Source organism: Mercenaria mercenaria, chromosome 10 (genome assembly GCF_021730395.1).
Source record: "Mercenaria mercenaria strain notata chromosome 10, MADL_Memer_1, whole genome shotgun sequence".
In the NCBI taxonomy this organism is placed as follows: Eukaryota; Metazoa; Mollusca; class Bivalvia; order Venerida; family Veneridae; genus Mercenaria; species Mercenaria mercenaria.
Window position 1 is genome coordinate 1,292,854 of NC_069370.1, and position 20,211 is coordinate 1,313,064.

Genomic DNA, 20,211 nt, shown 5'->3' on the forward strand with positions numbered 1-20,211 from the left:
AGCCCAGTGTTAATGAAAAACGATGTGGAAAAGTAGCTTTTAATTGGAGAGAATCGAATACGAGAAAAACCTTGTTGAAGGATTATGGTGTCACTTAGTGGACAATGTTTCTGCAGTTTACTGTCATCGTCAAAGCTTTGATCAGCGGAGTTTTTGCTGCGTCTGTCAAGCACAGTGATACTTGACCGGCAGTTGTCGTGCAGACGACTTCTTTTAAAAGTAGAAAAAAGGGAACGGTGTCTGTCAGTTTGCCTTTTGAAATAATAGCGGTATTCTTCCGATGTGTGCAAGTTTTGCTACTTCAATCTGTAGCGTTTTAAAAGAAATTCTGAGGGCATATTGTAATCGTGCATTTGAGTTTCACGAGAAAAGGAAAAAACGTCTTTGCCCTACTGTAAGCCTAAAAGGTTCCCTTTAATGGATTGTATTAAGTGGAGTTGTCTTTTTTTATTTGATGTTCCAATTTAACTTCTGCCCCTGAGTTTTTTTGACATACGACAAAAAAACTTTTATTTCCCATTCTCATCAGAGGGTTTCTTATGAAAGAGATGACAAAATGTTAAAATTAATGACAATCTAATGAATGGATTAAAGACCCAGCTTTCAAATTTATAGGATAGAGGTTTGAATGGTTAACGAGGGGGACACTTGACCCAGACACCTGGTGTAGAGAACTTGACACTGATCTTATATTGATTGAAAGTTTTCGCCTTCAGGGAAAGTTTTCTTTTTTTCTTTTTTCAACATTACATATTAAAGATGCTTCAGCGTGAAAATTTTTCTGAGTACTTCTAGATGCAATATTTTTTTGGTGGGAAAATCAAAATATTGAAGCAACAGATCCTGAGATATTGGTAGTTGACTGAAGTCCCCAGATGAAATGGATGGAACAACCAATCAAGCTCATGATAGTTGTCGCATTTATCTCCCCCTGGGCATCCAGTCTAGTACTGTTCTGCTGGAAACACTGCCTATTTAAGTAAGTCACCCAGCGCTGAACATTTTTGGGTGTATTAGGAGCTGGGTATTTATGCAGAAATTGCATATTAGAAATGACTGGGAAATTAACCTAATCAGTGGCCTTGCAGTCTAACCACTGCACCAGATGAAGTTGAAAATGCAGTAGTGAATCTTTTCCAGAAGTATTTTTGCAAGTGCTTTTGGTATAGATAAGAGGATAGGTATACATGGAACATTTTTTAGCTCACTTGAGCACGAAGTGCTCAAAGGTGAGCTTTAGTGATCGCCCTGTGTCCGTCGTCCGTCGTCGTCCGTCCGTCGTCAACAATTTGACTGTTAACACTCTAGAGGTCACATTTTTGGCCCAATCTTAATGAAACTTGGTCAGAATGTTACCCTCAATAAAATCTTGGACGAGTTTGATATTGGGTCATCTGGGATCAAAAACTAGGTCATCAGGTCAAATCAAAGGAAAAGCTTGTTAACACTCTAGAGGTCACATTTTTGGCCCAATCCTAATGAAACTTGGTCAGAATGTTACCCTCAATAAAATCTTGGACGGGTTCGATATTGGGTCATCTGGGGTTAAAAACTAGGTCATCAGGTCATTTCAAAGGAAAAGCTTGTTAACACTCTAGAGGTCACAGTTTTGGCCCAATCTTAATGAAACTTGGTCAGAATGTTACCCTCAATAAAATCTTGGATGAGTTCGATATTGGGTCATCTGGGTCAAAAACTAGGTCACCAGGTCAAATCAAAGGAAAAGCTTGTTAACACTCTAGAGGTCACAATTTTGGCCCAATCTTAATGAAACTTGACCAGAATGTCAGAATGTTAATCTTGATGATCTTAAGGTCCAGTTTGAATTTGGGTCATGTAGGATCAAAAACTAGGTCACCAGGTCAAATCAAAGGAAAGCTAGTTTACACTGTAGAGGCCACATTTATGACCATATCATAATGAAACTGGTCAGAATGTTAATCTTGATGATCTTAAAAGCAAGTGTAAATCTGGGTCAGGCGGGGTCAAAAACTAGGTCACTAGGTCAGATCAAAGGAAAAGCTTGTTAACACTGTAGAAGCCATATTTATGACTATATCTTCATGAAACTTAGTCAGAATGTTAAACTTGATGATTTTTAGGGCAAGTTTGAATCTGGGACATGTCGGGTCAAAAACTAGGTCACGGGGTCAAATCAAAGGAAAAGCTAGTTAACACTTTAGAGGCCACATTTATGACCATATCTTAATGAAACTTTGTCAGAATGTTAATCTTGATGATCTTTAGGTCAAGTTTAAATCTGGGTCAGTTGGGGTCAAAAACTAGGTCACTAGGTCATATCAAAGGAAAACCTTGTTAACACTCTAGAGGCCACATTTATGACTGTATATTCATGAAACATAGTCAGAATGTTAAACTTGATGATCTTTAGGCCAAGTTCGAATCTGGGTCATGTCGGGTCAAAAACTAGGTCACGGGGTCAAATCAAAGGAATGGCTAGTTAACACTTTAGAGGCCACATTTATGACCATATCTTAATGAAACTTTTTCAGAATGTTAATCTTGATGATCTTTAGGTCAAGTTTAAATCTGGGTCAGTTGGGGACAAAAACTAGGTCACTAGGTCATATCAAAGGAAAACCTTGTTAACACTCTAGAGGCCACATTTATGACTGTATATTCATGAAACTTAGTCAGAATGTTAAACTTGATGATCTTTAGGCCAAGTTCGAATCTGGGTCATGTCGGGTCAAAAACTAGGTCACGGGGTCAAATCAAAGGAATGGCTAGTTAACACTTTAGAGGCCACATTTATGACCATATCTTAATGAAACTTGGTCAGAATGTTAATCTTAATGATCTTTAGGTCTGTAGGTCAGGTGAGCGATACAGGGCCTTCATGGCCCTCTTGTTTTAATATATTAATACTGTGAATGAGATTAGGTAAAGATTAGGGGTGAGGTTAATTTTTGAAATCGAAGGTGGAATGAGGTCTTAGGGGGCCTCCTCCCGTTTGGAACTTTATTTGCTAAAGGAAAAGTAGCCGTTGCTTCAAACAACTACAGCAGGGAGAAATGCCCTGCCCCTAGCTCTTACTGAAATCCCTTAAAGGTATGTGTACACCTTGTAATGAAATTGCTGTTGTTGACTCTTGGATAAAATATAACATAAAAATCAGCAAATACTAAAAATTGCACCTTTTAACCCACTGGTGTTCCCAATTCAATCATGTTTCCCAGCTGGAGGCTGTATAGGGAATTATTATTTTATGTTCTCCATAAATTTGATTGTTATGGCCATCAACGTTTGACCAGAAGCATAAAACCTGTCCATCCATACTGATCAATCAGTTTATGATAATTTTAATCAAATATTTTGGCAGCCATTTTTCTAATGGGCTGATGGGATTAATTCTAATGCATTATGGGAATTTAATACTGACCAATGTGGCTTTTAAACCACCTGTATCCTGGCTTCATGAGCTCATTGTGGTTGTTAACAGGATTAAACTATAAACCCCTAGCCTAATGTCATTATTATAAGATTTCAAGACAACAAAAGAGAAAAGACCACCATGTTGACTGGGTCAGGAGTTTAGCCTTTTAAATTTATTGTACTGATTGGTTCTAAGCTGTTTCCTCTTTTTTAAATGTCAAGTTTGAAATTTAAAAGATAGATTCACATACTTGGAAATGATTGAGTGGGATAGGGGGCAACAGTATTATTTGTAGGGTGGAGTGCAGCACTTTAACCCTGCTTCAGGTTTCAAGACTAGTCTCTCAGTGTAAAGAAACAGCAAATAAGATCCGTTTGTTGTGAGGCTGGGTTCCAGTGTAGCTTTGGAACAAGAGACCCTGGAGATCTCGGACGAAAATCATATCGGCAGCAAAAACGAGCATCAGCCGTCACAGTTCTTGCTTAAAAATTCTTGTACAACTCAAATATTATAGAACATTAATTTTATAATTTTCTCATATATTAATTTACAAGACTTGGTGTCCTTTTGAGGCAATTAACTCTTAATAACTTTCAGAAATTTACAAAATGTCCGTGTGCTATTTCGACATTATCTGATTTTTTATGGAAATCCGTGTGGGCTTTAAAGCACATTTTTGACCAAAGAATGCCGAAATGGTGTACATGAACACGTAATGGCACAGAAAGTGCCAAGACTTAGTGTCGTTATGGGTCCACTATCTTAAAAACAATTTTTCGAAGGCTGTGATCAAATCTTTTGACGAAAGATTCTAATTGTCTATCATTTACACGTTAATCACTATATTTTCTTTGTCAGAAGTACTGCTGTTTAAGAGTTTGTATGTAACATTTGATGGATGCGTGGAAGATACAGTCGTGACAGTAAGGTGACATATTGTATCTTTACACGGCCATAAATGACACACAGTCTTTTAAAAGTCATACATTTTTGCAAATGACATTAATGCATATTGTTTTTAACCTTTAAGACCTGGGATCTTATCAAAAGATTACGAGACATGGAATAAATGGGTTAATAATGTTAAGATATACACCATTAATTAATTGATTTCCTAGAAATTTTTAAATATATATTTGTTTAGGTAAAAGTGAAATAAATCCATTCTTGCGATACAGAAGGAATGGCCTTTTCTTACATAAATTGCTAAAAAAATTATATAATGCCAAGAATTAAAGGTGATGTTTCTTTAAGCATCTTCAAGATCAAAATTATGCTGTTGTTTATTGGTCAGAAGGTCCAGCAGTGGTTGCTTCTGTTTTATACATGATTAGGAAACTATTGATCAAGTAATGATCTCTTTTTCAGATTGAAGTAGACATGGCTAGTAGTTTAAATATAGATTTAGTTTATCATTTAATTTTTTTGCTGTTTGGAGTTGATAAAGGGTCAGTAGCTTTGTAAACTCTGCAAAGAGACTTTTACAAAGAAAATATTAACAGTTTAAAAATTGCAAAGAAAATATTGCATAAATTATATAATTATATAAACATTGCAGAGAAAATATTACAGTTTAAACTTGCAAAGAAAACAATTACAATTTTAACATTGCAATGAAAAAAATTAATATCACAGATTCTAACACGATCCACAGCAATTGCTATATAAACATATAGCGAAATCGCCTATACATGAATCTACGATAAAATATGGCTGGCTGTTGTTACATTTCACCCCCTTTGATTGTGACATTTGAGATTCTACTTCAGTTCCATTACATACGAATTATTTCAGGGCCAAACGGTTGAAAAAACAGCATTTCAAAAAAAAAAAAATATGATAAAAAGTCATACTGACTTATGTGTAGGACCACAAAACACGTTTTGATCTCTACGAGCGAATTCAATTAGCTCAATGATTCAGCTGTGACGTCATAAATGTATAACATAAAGTATGACGTCATAATGATGTGACGTCATATAAAAGTTAAGTTCGTCACTCGTAACACAGGGTCAAATCGCCTAATTTGGTGATTCTATTCATAATAAGTTTGCGAGCTGTTAGATTACTTATTTATAATACTTCTCAAAATTCTGATAAAAAAAGAAAAAATATCTATACGTTCCATTGGCTGTGCAACACTTTCTAAACATAGGGGGTAAATTGTAACCGCATATGACCCAAATGACGTATTACGCTGAAAATGTAGTACTGTAAAATACAAATTATTTGCGTTGTTAGAATCGAAATAATAAATATGTTCCAATAATTTTATCAATTAATAAAACATGGGCAGTCGTTTCGATGCGAATAATTAAATCACTCGTGCTATGCACTCGTGATTTAATTATTACGCATCCAAACTCCTGCCCATATTTTATTAACTGATAAAATATAGGAACAGATTTATTATTTCTTAATTAAAACACTGAAAAGAAAATATTACAGTTTCAATATTGCAAAGAAAATAATAGCTAAAGTAAGAAGCTACTTACTCTTAGAAGTGTTGTTAAACAAGACTTTGATGATGATCTTGTTCTGTTAAATAAAAAGAGACTGAGTTATCTTAAACTTCAAGGTATATTTTTTCATCAGTGACATCTTTATATAATTGCAATAATTCAAATTGTTGGCCATTTGCATTCATGAGGTGTTGTTAATAATACTCTTGTCTTGTTTAAAAGCTTATACCAGAGGAGATTGATTTTTATAGTGTTGGGGATTTACTAAAACTTGACTTTTGTGGCCATAAACATCAGTGATAGTTTGGTTTTATGCCCTCCCCAACAACTGTAGGTGTACACATAAAACTATATAGCCAGAAAAGCTCTTCATTTACTGTCATTGATAATTTGTCTCTAACTGGTCTGTTTAATGTATGGGAGAAGTGTGTATAATACAAGAATCAGAAGTGATTATCAATAAAATCTGATAGCCTTATTGCCGATCATAAAAACATGATAGTCATAAAATTTTATGAAAATATTTCCCTAAAAAAATCATTTTCATTGGCGAAATGTTTTTCATGTATTTAAAGCTTCATGATTGTGTTGGAGAATTTTTTTCTCTACATATTTTTGGGTGCATGGTTATTATTTTGTTTGCATTAAATATTTTAGTTTTTGATTATTCTGGGAAAAGAAGGGGTTAAACATGGCCGCAGTGGCTCAAAGTTTGCACAGTGGTACTGCTTTAGTATTGCATTTTATGTATATAAGTGTTGGTGAGAGATTGTTTTACAAATGGCTGGTCTGTCAGATAGATTTCCTTAAAAATCATGTTTGTAACAGTCATATTGTGTAATCTTTAATTAAACTGATAATTGTTATAAGGACATTAAAGGATGTGATAAATGGCTAACCCGGTCTTATTTTGCTAAAGTAATGGAGCAGTCTTAACTTGAAGGGTCAAACGTAACAGCCCTGTCGAGAAGAGGTTCAGGAAATCATGAACAGTTCATTAACTGTTCATTAATAGTTCATGAATTGCTCTATTTCTGGTCATAAAGTATGCTCATGAACAATTATTCAGTAAAAGTTCATGAACAATACATCTCTTTGTAATAAACCCTGAAATGTGTTCATGAACAGTTCATGAATAAGATCATGAACAGGATATATGTCCCATTTTCAGTTCATGAATAGTACATGAATTTATTCATGAACAGTTAATGAAAAGCTCATATTTTTTTCTACAGTGTACAACATGGTATATGAGTTATGCTTCCTAAAATATACTTAGAAGAACTTGATGTAGAAAAAGACCATGTATCAAGTGTTGAGGATGTAAAGCAGATGGCTTAATTTAATATACAGTAAGCTTATTCGCAAGAAAAAAACTTTAAAATTAATAGTTGCTGGTGTTTAGAGATAGGGATGTTGGTGCCTAGCCGCTTTTTAGCCTTCAACAAGTGTGGGCACATGGCAGCTGATTGACAAGCAACACAATTTTTTTCTTTCCAAATCTTATTTATGGACTGTTAAAAAATTAGTTAAAATCAAACGTTATATGTCCCTGACTTGAAAACTGTGCCTTACATTAAAGTTAATCAATTTCGGAACATTTCCGCAGCCCATTAAGTATACAAAACTGAGCTTTCATTTTAAGGTCAAAAAATCCATTTCCTAGTTAAAAAGAAATCATGGGGCTTTTTAATGCTTGATTTATAAAAAGGCAACAAGAGTTTAAAGTATTTCCATCTTCTTTTAAGCCTACTTGTCTGTAACAAATGTGTAACTGCTGCGGTTGAGTGAACATCGCACAGGGCTCATATAAAATTTTCATATCATAAATAAAATGAAACCCGATAGGGGTTTTATGAATAAACTCGGTACTTATCAAAATGTAAGAGGTATCTGCGAGATGTAACAGTGTAAATTATGAAATCGGATCCCAGTTAACATTCAGCTCTGTCAAAGTTTTATTTCTATCAATGACATTTTATGATAAATAAGAAAGTGTGATCAAACAGTTAGTGACAAGCTCTTGTAGCTAACGGATTTATTATAGCTAAAAGTACGACAATTAAAGTAGAAAATAGGGCAAAAACTGGAAATTCGGATAATTCATTAATTTCTCTTTAAAGGATTTAGGATAAACTCAATTTTTGAGAGAGGTTTTAACGAAAATATGTGCAGAATTGTGTTTACATTACACAAACGTGTTAATGTTTTTGAATGAAACGTTACAATTTTATACTGGGGTAAATAAACAGTCTGCACTTGCAAACATACTTTTTCTTTTTATAGCAACAGGGGCACAGCATATGTGTTGTTTATAATCGGAGAAATTGTTTATATTGAATAGCGGAGATCAAGTGGCTGTTATATATTGTTACAAGGTTTATCAGAAAGCAAGTGTTTTTTTTTTTACTGATCGGATTATGTTGTGGAAAAACGGTAACTTTGAAAGGTAAGTCGGTAGATTTTGCAGCTTTAAGTTCTATCATAAAGCGGCTGCTGTGAATTGAACTATCTTTGTTCCGATTTCATGTGAACTATTGTTATGTTGCTCACATGCGTACCTGCAGGGAGAGGGAAAATTCTGTTTAAAATGTGGTATTTCTTTAAATATTTTCTCCCTTATCGCTCATGTGATGTTTTTTTGTGGGTTTTTTTTTGACATATTTCGAATTGAATTATAGTTTATATAGAAAAGAAAATGTTTTCATATATCCACATTCATTTGTACTCGACTTTTTCTGATCGTGAATATTTACAGTTCTGAATTCCTTCTCTTGTTTCATAATTTTACCTTTGTACAAGATTTGACAATATCAAAACATCTTTGTAAGGAACAGTTTTATTTAAAGAACAACAACAACATATTTATATGTTTATGATCATTATCACTTTTTTTTTTTTTTATTCTTTATCCGCTTTCTTGCATTATCAAAATTTTTAAGTCTCTCAGGGTTGATTTGGTGTTATTAAAGAATTGTGCCAGAATTTCTTGCCAAATGTAAGATAGATAATTGAGAAATAATTTGATATAGGCGAAACAGGTTGCTATTATTAATGGGAGTTTTGAGGTATTTTTACGAAACATTTAGATGGTATTACTTTTCAAAATTTACAAGAAACTGATGTGATAAGTGTCAGCTTGACTTTCTATATAGAATACGCTAGAATCTGAAGTCGACTTTCTGTATAGAATATGCTAGAATCTGAAGTCGACTTTCTATATAGAATATGCTAGAATCTGAAGTCTACTTTCTATATAGAATATGCTAGAATCTGAAGTCTACTTTCTATATAGAATATGCTAGAATCTGAAGTCTACTTTCTATATAGAATATGCAAGAATCTGAAGTCTACTTTCTATATAGAATATGCTAGAATCTGAAGTCGACTTTCTACATAGAATATGCTAGAATCTAAACTTGACTTTCTATATTCTCTAAAATTGAGGACTGGTGCAAGCATAATTATATGACAGCTAATGTACAAAAAACCAAAGCAATGTTTATCTCATCAAGAGGAACTAATAAAGATACTTTGAACCCATCGCCCCTTACATTCAACAATGAAACTGTCGAATATACAGAATCAGAAAAACTGTTAGGTGTACATGTCAGTAATAACTTAAGCTGGAAAGATCATATTGATAACACACTAAAGAAATGCAATTCCTTACTTTATCTTTTACAACGAATAAATGCTACCTAGATATTCCCCAGAGAAAACTTTTCTTTAATGCTTATATTTTACCCCACTTGGATTATTGCTGCACAATTTGGGGTAATTGCAACAGTGATTCAATGGAAAAAATTACAAAATTTCAAAAAAGAGCAGCTCGAATCATCCTTGATAAATGTTTTGATTTTCCATCTGAAGATTTGTTTAAAGAGCTGAACTGGATGAAATTCAATGAACGACTGCATTATAAGAAAGCAATTTTAGTCTTTAAATCAATTAACAATCTTAGTCCATCCTATCTTCAAAGTAAATTTAAATTTGTACATAATCCTTACATTAATTTAAGATCAGAATCAAATAAATGTCTTGAAGTACCTAAACCAAACTTAGAACTGTACAGAAAATCCCTTGAATACTCGGGACCAAAAATCTGGAACACATTACCTCTTGAAGTAAAAAATTCTAACAGTCTTGAGCAGTTCAAAAGATCCTATTTAACAAACTGGAAAATGAACAACATAACATATGCTTAGAATGTTGTAATCATGCTATTGTCAAATTTGTATTTGAAATCTATTTGTAAATATTGTACATAATTTTGAGGCCCACTTGGAAGATTGGGCATGCCTAATAGTGTTGCCTCAATAAATAAAGTCATTATTATTATTATTATTATTATTATTATTATATAGAATACACTAGAATCTGGTGTTGACTTTCTATAAAGAATACACTAGAATCTAAACTTGACTTTCTGTTATGGAGTATGCTGGAATCTGATTCAGAAGTAGACCTTCTGTGTAGAATACGCTAGAATCTGAAGCTGACTTTCGATAAAGATTACACTAGAATCTTGTGTTGACTAAAAATTCTATATAGAATACGCTAAAATCTAAAAGTTGACTTTCTGTTATAGAGTACGCTGGAATCTGATTCTGAATTAGACTTTCTGTGTGGAATACGCTTGAATCTAAGTAGACTTTCAATTTAGAATACGCTAGAGTTTGAAGTTGATTTTCTATATAGAATGCACTGGAATTCAAGTTAAGAATTTAGAAAGACAAGTTCATAATTTTGATAATATTCAATGATTTTACAGATCCAACAAGAATCGTTCAACATATTGCAATACCTTGTCAGTCACTATGTGGTATCTTCTCATTTGTTGCCATTTAGTTCTGTAACCTGTCTGTATCTGCCTTCATTTGTCATTGAAGTTTTTCAAAATCCTGTCAGTTACTGTAATAGTTTGTCAGTTTCTCTTTGTAACTTGTCAGAGGTGTTTTACTTCTTACTTTGTCAGCTTTTTTCATTGCTTGTCAGTTAATTTTTACCAGCTTCTGGCATGTCTTGTAAGTTACTAGCCTGACTTGTTACTTTTTGCCTTGTCAGCCTGTAATGTAACTTGTCAGCTTCTGGCATGTCTTGTAACGTACTTTTACCATGGCTTGTCAGCTTTTGGCATATCTTGTAAGTTACTAGCCTGATTTGCTACTATTTTCTTTGTCAGCCTTTACCATGGCTTGTCAGCTTTTGGCATATCTTGTAAGTTACTAGCCTGATTTGCTACTATTTTCTTTGTCAGCCTTTACCATGGTTTGTCAGCTTCTGGCATGTCTTATAAGTTATTGGCCTGATTTGTTACTTTTTGCTTTGTCAGCCTTTGCCATAGCTTGTCAGCTTCTGGCATGTCTTATAAGTAACTGTCGTGTTTTGTAAGTTTCTTTTTGTCAGCTTTTACCATGGCTTGTCACTTTATTGTGCATGATCAAATTGTTGTTATTACATCGACTATAACATTAAGTTATATTAGGCATTGACAACCTTGGTACAGAAATTTCGCTTTGATGAAGATGACATCTCATTTCCTAATGTGTAATGACAGTTATTCCCGAAGAATTACATATATATACAGCCAGGTGTAAGCGTGCATGAACAATTTGAGTTGACATTTAATCATAGAGGAAGATGCGTTATTGCTCGAAGCCCTTTCTGTTACGAGGAAATCGTCAGAATATACAAAAGAAATCACTTCCTGTGCGGTGTCACGAAATGCTTGTACTCTGTGTACGGTACATGCTTGTTTCTTCTGTTGTTCTCATAAGTATGTTGTTTATGTATATTTTACAGCGTGTTATCAGTGCAGATTTAATTATGTTTAATGTATTGTGTTTCTCAACCCTGGTTGTTAAACATATTTGTCATTCTTTCTCCATTTTGAGACTCATTATCCTCCTTGATGGATTAAAGAATTGGACAACAGGATCAAGTATTTTTTAAAAAATAATTTCTACTGATGAAACAAATAAGGCTATTCTTTGGCAGTGGTATGATGATAGAGGGAAACCGCAGATGGTGTCTTTTGTATATGTGCTGTCATTCTTGATGGTACAGATTCCTGACTGTAACTGCTGCAAGTGCAAGTGCAAACATTTGACATACTGTATAAAAACAGTACTGCATTGCTGATAAAGACCAACATCGTCAGCAAGGTCAGGTGCTGTCTGATGCCTGCCATTGCGATTCAGTTCCATGTGACCATAACCAGCTTGACACTCCCTAAACAACGATTTTCGTTTGTATTTCCTTGCATTTGCTTTTTTGTATAAAGTAAATGGACCATTTGAAATTTGACTCAGTCTCATAATGATAGGTTTAAGCATATTGCAGATTCTAAAATAAAATCTTATCATGTTTCAAGGTCATCCATTCAATAATTGACATTATCTTTTTCTTCCAAATAAAGGGAGATAATGCAGACGGTAATCTTTGCCCGGCTGGTGAAAGTTGACAATAGGATGACCGCAGCTTGATTGATAGCTTTGACACTTCGTTATAAGTGAAGCAGAAGTTGAATTAACACACAATGATTTCTTAATGAGAAATGTTGCAAGTTCAAGTAGCTTTTTTGTCTGTCCACAGGTCAAACTGACCTCGGTTATTTTACCTTGCACCCAGTCCTCTAGTGGTCCTTTTTATTTAGCAGATTGATTGGCTAGGTTAGAACTGTATGCATGATTTTTGCATTAGTTTATTCCTAAGTGCACATCGTTCTCTTCATTCCCTGCTAATATTTCAGTGTGTACAAAATAAATGTACAAAATGTTATTTAATATGGACAGCATTTTCTAGAAAATTACCAAATTTATAGTCGTCTTTTTCTTCACATATTTGATGGATATCCATCTCAAATTTACCAAAAATTTAAATATCGTAGGTTAACCCCACCCATTATGTCAATGGTACAAAGTGTCAGAGGTCAGCCCCACCCATTGTGTCATTTGTACAAGGTTTGATTAATTATCGTATTAATTAAAGATAGATTGAACTTTATGCTAATAAAACATTCCTACATAGATACATGGACAATAATGTCACCAAATCAGAAAGATTGCTATAACAAAAAAATAAAAAACATGCAGGACTAAATTGTGAGAAATCAATATTACTTTTTATTTCGTCTTTTGATTCCAGCATCTCTTGTTAGTTGTTTTGCCCAGGGAGAATATAACCAGCCATTTCTAAAAGCTCAAAATCTATATAGACAAAATTCTACATTTCGTTTAATGTTAAAGCTGGAGCCAGCAATACTTTTTGTGAAAAAAATGGGGCACATAGAAGCCATTTTAAATTATGTTCCTGCATAATTTGGTATGATGAATTCCTGCCTATACATAAATTTTCTAATGAATACAATGTACTGTTGATAAAAAGTAAATTGTAGTCTCTTTAAAGGAAAACTGAAACCTTTTAGAAATTGTCCGCATGATCACCTCAGTGTCCAGAGATGCATTATTGGAGAAGAAAGGACTGTCCACGGGGTACTAATGACCAGAGGCATTGAAACAGGATATTGGGTGAAATGTTTTTTGTAACGACGGTTCACATGGAGTCAAGGGGTTCATAGTTTGAAAGCCTTATTTTGAAGCAAGTAGACAAACACTCGTATAACCATTGTACTTTTTTTGTTCTTTTTTTCCCTCAATATCTTTACTAAAAAAAATGGGGACAAAACTAATTCTTCTCTTATATGCAGCTACATCTTAAAAAGCAGAAAAATTTACTACCATTTCTATTAATTCTAAAATTTTGCATAATGGGATAATAATTAACAGCTAATACTGTGAAATTACTAATTTTCGTGTGGGAGTTATTTTAGTGCATTTTGTGGTTAAATCAATATTCAAAATTAAATCGCAACAAACAAGTAAAATTCTCATTCATTTTATCATCAAAATTTAAAATGCACGACTTCATATCCCGATGAAATACGCAATTTTGTCAAAAACCGCGAAATTTTGTGCCAGCAAAATGAAATGTTTTTATAGTATATTACCTTCCACATTATCTTATACATACAATGCCAATCTAGTGTTGACAAAATAACTTTCAGTTTTAATTGTAGAAACAGTGTTCTATTTTTGGACAATACGTTTATATTTCATGTTTCTTCATGTGTCTCTAATATTCAATTCAACTAGAAGACAAGTACGAAATTTATTAGCGACTTTAAGTGTGTTCCACCCTCGGGTCATTAAGATGTTATAATGAGTATCAGTTTACAGTAAAGCTATTATATTTTAATATCGGTGCTCCCCTAAACTTCTACTAAAATGCTTAAAAACTTTCTCTGCGGTTTTAATATTTCTAGGGTGTCACATATTTGACCACTGACCTGGTATGAAGTTAACGTGAGCTTCTCCCATTCAGGTTCAAAAACCCCTCAATTGTGTCTAATTGCCGTAATTACATTTACAATCCAATGGATGCTTTGAAATTCTGGGTGTATGTACCCGTTGTGAAAAAAATCATGTCTGTAATTTTGTCAGTCAGTGAATATACACAAAATTGCCTTGCATTGAACTTGATTGGTTGGATAATGAAAGGGCTTCTGGTTAGTTTTATTATGTTTCTTGCAGATTATTATAGTGTTTCTATATCGCGAACATGTTGCTGATGTGAAAATATAATTGTGAACTCGAAAAAATATCAGTTTTTTTTATTCCTTTTGTGAGTTTTCTGGAATTATTACATAAATATTTAGGAATGGTTAGGAAAACTTTAGTGCTGATTAAAAAGGTATTAAAATTTTGTTTCCCTTACGGATGTTTTCAGGAGTTGTGCTGATTTGTCTCTTGCAGTAAGTAACCTTAGGTTGTAGAGGAACTTAAGCTTTGAATATTTTAATCACTTAAAGCGAAAAAATATATACAATTGAAACTCAATATCTCGAACTCACTTAACTCAAAATTCTGGTTATCTCAAAGACATTTTTAAGTCCCCTTCCCAAAAACAATGCTCAAAATATCATTTTAAGTCGAATTTCAGTCATCTTACACATGCAATCTCTTGGAATTCAATATGCTGATTTTCATTGTGATGTAAATTATAATGAAGTACAATATTTGCAATTATGGCATTTTGCCACCTAGTCTGGTCAGAGCAGCGGACACTGTGTTGTTTAGTTGGATTTTTGCTTGTATTGTTCCATACTGTAATTCATTCTGTTTCCTTAAATATTATAATCTTATTAAAATTTTTATATTTCATCAAATATAATGTGAAAAAAATAATATCTTGTGCATTTTGTCAGAGATTTATGTTATTTTTATTATAAATTTTGGCCGAGTATTCAAATTAGAGAGAATTGAAATATAAATTGAACATAATTTTCCCTGTGTGTAATGGAGACGATGTTGATGCATTATTCATAAGACAAGCATAAATGTCCACATTAATTATCATAAAATTTATCCATATCATCAAATTGTCTTTTGTATAAGCAAGATTTGTGTGTTTTTTATTCATATCTGCCTCAACAGTCGGCTATCCAACAATCTGATCATTAAGTTAAAAGTAGGCAAAAAGTAAAAATTTAAAGGTTTTTAAACACTGGTTTTTATTGGCAATTAAAATGATGTGCCTTTCAAAATGGTTTTGAAAGAAATCCAATCCAGTTAAAAGAATAATGACAGAAAATATAATAATTATAAGAGTTCTGTTGTAAAAATGTTATGTTGAGGTCAGATCTCATTACAGATGATACAAGTGCCTGTCTGTCCCCATTTTGCTTAAACGCCGTTTGTCTGTCCCTGTTTTGCTTAATTAAGAGAACACAGTTTTGATATCTTTTTTGTGTGAGAAATAAATCTTCATAATACGGCAATTACATAAATATTTCAGTACTGTAATTGTAATTTATTACGTGATTTGTCATGCATGCATGTCCCTAACTTTAGGATAAACACGAGCCATTTTAAAGAAAAAAATATAACACCAGATGAAGCTACACAATTGATGCATGTTAGATACTGATTTGAAATAGTTCTAAAATCAAGATAGATGTGAGATTTCATATAGGAATATAAGAACAGGTTTTTTCTTTTAAAAATAAGTCTAAACTTATGTATATAGCAGTCATTAGATGATATTCAACCTTTACTCAACGTTATCAGAGGTTTCATTCAGGGCTGGGGGTTGTGGTGTGCATGTCAGTGTGGGGTAGGGGGTGGGGGGGAGAGGGCAGGAATTTCCCCCCGGTGTAGTTGTCTGAAACCCTGACTACTTTTCCTTTAGCAAGACTATTTTAGTTCTTAATGGATGGACCCCCTGCACCCCTCAGCTTTTGTCTTCTACTTTTGTTATTAATGAAACCCTTTATGATTATGGTTACCTCCCTTTTGTCTATCATAGTTATGATTTGAAATAGTTTAATTCTCAGCATAATGCAGATTTCAAATCTGCCCATTGGTTCAGTTGTCTGGACATCTGTTTGTTTACACATTTCTCTTTTTTGCAAAAAGGAGTTACTAATAAAACCTGTAGCAATAATGTATAAACATAATTCTGATTTTAGTGTCTTAAGAAATGGGAAAGAAGTGTAATTATGCTGACATTTTGCTAATGAAGGTATGGTGTTGTTATTTTGTGTCAGTTCCCCAGATATTCTTGCTAATGTTATGTATCATGTATCTATGTGGGTCTGTTATCTCTTTAATTCAATTTGTACAATGTAAGCACTGTAATTGTGTACACAGTTTGCAATTACGCTTTTCTCTCTGAAATGTTCCTCTGGTACTTGTTCACAAAATTCTTGTTTTGCCATGTCTTAACCGAGTAATAACTATGTTTCCGTTGAGTTTTCCAAAGCAAATGAGCGGTGTCATGAGAAAACCAACATAGTGGCTTTGCGACCAGCATGGATCCAGACCAGCCTGCGCATCCGCGCAGTCTGGTCAGGATCCATGCTGATGCTTTCAAAGCCTACTGGAATTAGAGAAACTGTTAGCGAACTGGTTAGCTGGTCGCAAAGCCACTATGTTGGTTTTCTCATGGCGCGGCTCATGTTTGTAATATTTTATGGTTGTTTGCTTTAATTTCTTGGTCTTATTTAATGAAAGTTTCATAATTGTATTTGTTTAAAGTTTCATGATTGCATTTAATGAATATTTCATGATTGTATAGGTGAAAGTTTCATGATTGTATTATGCTTGTATTTAATGAGAGTTTAACAATTGTACTTGTTGGAAGTTTTTTGGCTGTTTGCTTTAATTTTATGATTGTATTTGATAAAAGTTTCATAAAATACAATCATGAAAGTTTCATAATTGTATATTTTGAAAGTGTCACAATTGCATTTAATGAAAGTTGATTGTATCTAGTGAAAGTTCAATGAAAGTGTCATGATTTTATGTTTTGAAAGTTTCATGATTGTATTTAGTGAAAGTTTCAAGATAGTATTTATTGGAAGTTCAATGAAAGTTTTATGATTGTATTTAATGAAAGCTTTATGATTGTACTTAATGTTTCATGATTGTATTTAATGAACATTTCATGATTATAGTGTCATGAATCATGATTGTATTTAAAGTTTCATGATCGCATTTAATGAAATTTCGATGATTGTATTTAATAAAAGTTTCATGATTGTATTTAACGAAAGTTTCATGATAGTATTTATTATTAAAAGTTGAATTTACAATGATTTAGTTAAATATTGTTACATTGTTTGTCAAAAGAACTGGCAGTAGAGTTTTTCTGGTATAGTTCCAAATCAGTCTAAGCTTTCAAGCACATGACTGGTTTTGAAATTGACCATTGGTAATTCAGCATATGGGAAACTGGTTTGTATCATGATGTACATGATTTCATCCATGTTCCACACGTGCTGATAGTCTTCAAAAACATTTGATGGAATGACCTTTCTATGAAGACAAGTACCTGATGTTCAGTAATTCCCCTTACAGACTGTATCTGTGCCTGTACCAAATTTTAGTTAGAATCCAAACAGAAAAATGCAAAAAATCAGGAATCTTGGTTTTGTTTACATTTCACCTCTTCACTCTGTAAACTATCAGAGACCAGAAAACAGAAATATGCCTTGTGTTTGCTGTATTGGCCTGATCTTGTGAACTTATCACAAAACCTGATACATTTGCTTAGGCATTACGGTCCTAAATTTTATCAGTAAGTTTGTTTCTTACTCAGGAAATGCAGTTTTAGAAATAATTTGCTAAATATTGAATGGGTCCATCATTTCTTTCAGGGGCATTAGATACAAGTGTGAGCTTGTACACATGATAGACCAAATATTTCTCAAGATTTCAGTTTTATTAGTATAGTTTTAAAACAGGCTTAATTGATCTCCAGTTACTGTTAGTTAATGGCATATTTTTTTTAAAATCGGGTTCCATAGGGAGAGGCTTATCTGGAATAATGTTTTGTGAAGGATATGGCATGTTACTTTGTAAATGAATGATAAAAGAATGCTATTCAAAAGAGAGTATATGACATATCAGTATCAAAATTCATAGCTTTGCCTCCTTATATTCATCAGAAAACTTGCATTAAGGGCCTGTTTTTACTTCCAGTTTTTGATTTATTTCACTATTTCTATGTTGATCTCTATCGTTAACTGAAAATTTGGTGTCATATGGCCAAATATGTAAAATTTTAGCTGTCGTATATTTTCTCTAAAATTGAGCGTACCGGTAATTATTTTAAGATGTTTTAGGAGAGCATTATCAACAAAAGAGTTTTGAAGTGAATTTTAGACGGAAGTCAAGCATTTATCATAATTGCTTTAAAAACTTGATGTTTAACAAACTTGTTTATTCATTCAACATATTTTCCTTTGATATGCATTTTCAATACATTTTATTTTTTGAAAGTGGAGAAATATTGTATTCGATCAGTTTAAAATCTGAACACCTTAAATCCTATGCTAATTTTAAGATTCCATCATTAATTATAACATGCCAGTCAGTTTAATAAATTATTAAAATTGTATTTTATTTTGTCTGGCATTGACCTTTAATCTTACTTGGGGTGTATAATCGTATTGTGTGACTTAATTTGTCATCATTTTATGTAAAACTGCACGCCTGTTGTGACCTTGAGAATATAATTCATAATTTTTGTGTTGGTTTGGAGATATTATCTTGGGTATCTATAAGTCTAAGAAAAATTTTGTGTCTTGAACAAGTATATTGTCATTTTATTGAGGTTGTAACCTTTGTTATATGAAAGTCTTAGAAAAATTTGGTGTATCTTAAGGAAGTATGTATATATTGAGATATCTTTGTTATATATAAGTCCTAGAAAACTTGGGTGTATAGACACCATTTTATTGAGACTTCTTTAGTATAATATATAGCATACACATTTACCATTTTATTGAGAAATCTTATTATATACAAGTCTTAGAAAAATTAGCTGTATCTCAAACAAGCTGTATATGATAACACTTATATAGAGATATCTTAGGTATAACTATGTAAGTCTTAACCCTTAACCTGCTATATTTCTATAATGGACTGGTCCATCTTTCAATTTGGACAGTACCACTTATTACTCAAAGGGGTTTTCACTGAAAATTTACTGACTGAATAGCAAACAGTGCAGACCATGATCAGACTGCACGGATGTGCAGGCTGATCTTGGTCTGCACTGGTCGCAAAGGCAGAATCATCTACCGCCAGCAGGCTAAGGGTTAAAAAGTTGGGTGTATGTCAAGCATGTGTATTAAATATAGTCACCATTTTATTAATCTTCAGTATATTTTAGATGCATTTTTATTTAACAAAAACTTGGAATAAACCTTGCAATACGTGGCCTCAACACGAAACTAGTCTATGTGTGTACAGAAATAGAAGCAGATAGACTAGTTTCGCGTTGAGGCCACGCATAGGGTTTTTTAAATATAACAATTTTTTTGAAATACAGCATAGCATGATCTGTATCATCAACATTGAAATATCTTCTGTGCTGTTTAAAAAGTTCAATATGCCAACCAAAATAGTCGATAAAAAGGTATCTACAATCTTACCGCCTTATTTATTGCACATTAGAAAAGATATACCCTGGGACATTAACACCGGCATTACACTGCATGTAGCAGATGGCAGAATGCATTTTTATGGATACATGTAACAAATTTAGCTGATAAATGTTCTTAATGTTCTTGTAAGTGCTCTGTAGAGGACTTACTGACCTGATTTATAACCATCATCTTTCCTATCCTCTAAATCATCATCGTTATCACCACCACCACTAACATCATCATCAGAATTATCATCATTTGCTTTTTCATCATCACAACCATCATAATCTTCATCATTGTTAATAATGCATATTTGAGTGAAGTAGAAATGGTAATGATGTTATTGTTGATGATAC

General features: G+C 33.0%; 1 protein-coding gene across 3 annotated transcripts in view; it reads left to right on the top strand.

The window, feature by feature from the left end:
• The window catches only part of LOC123560991 (cell adhesion molecule-related/down-regulated by oncogenes-like), a 120,035-nt gene that overhangs the window by 18,317 nt on the left and 81,507 nt on the right, over window positions 1-20,211 (top strand). Inside the window, exon 1 of one of the 3 annotated variants that reach the window (XM_053552095.1) lies at window positions 7,853-8,308. The exons of the other annotated variants lie outside the window; for them this stretch is intronic. The gene's annotated coding sequence lies outside the window, so the exon portion shown is untranslated. Of the gene's footprint in view, window positions 1-7,852; window positions 8,309-20,211 lie in introns of those variants that run through there. 3 annotated transcript variants of the gene reach the window in all.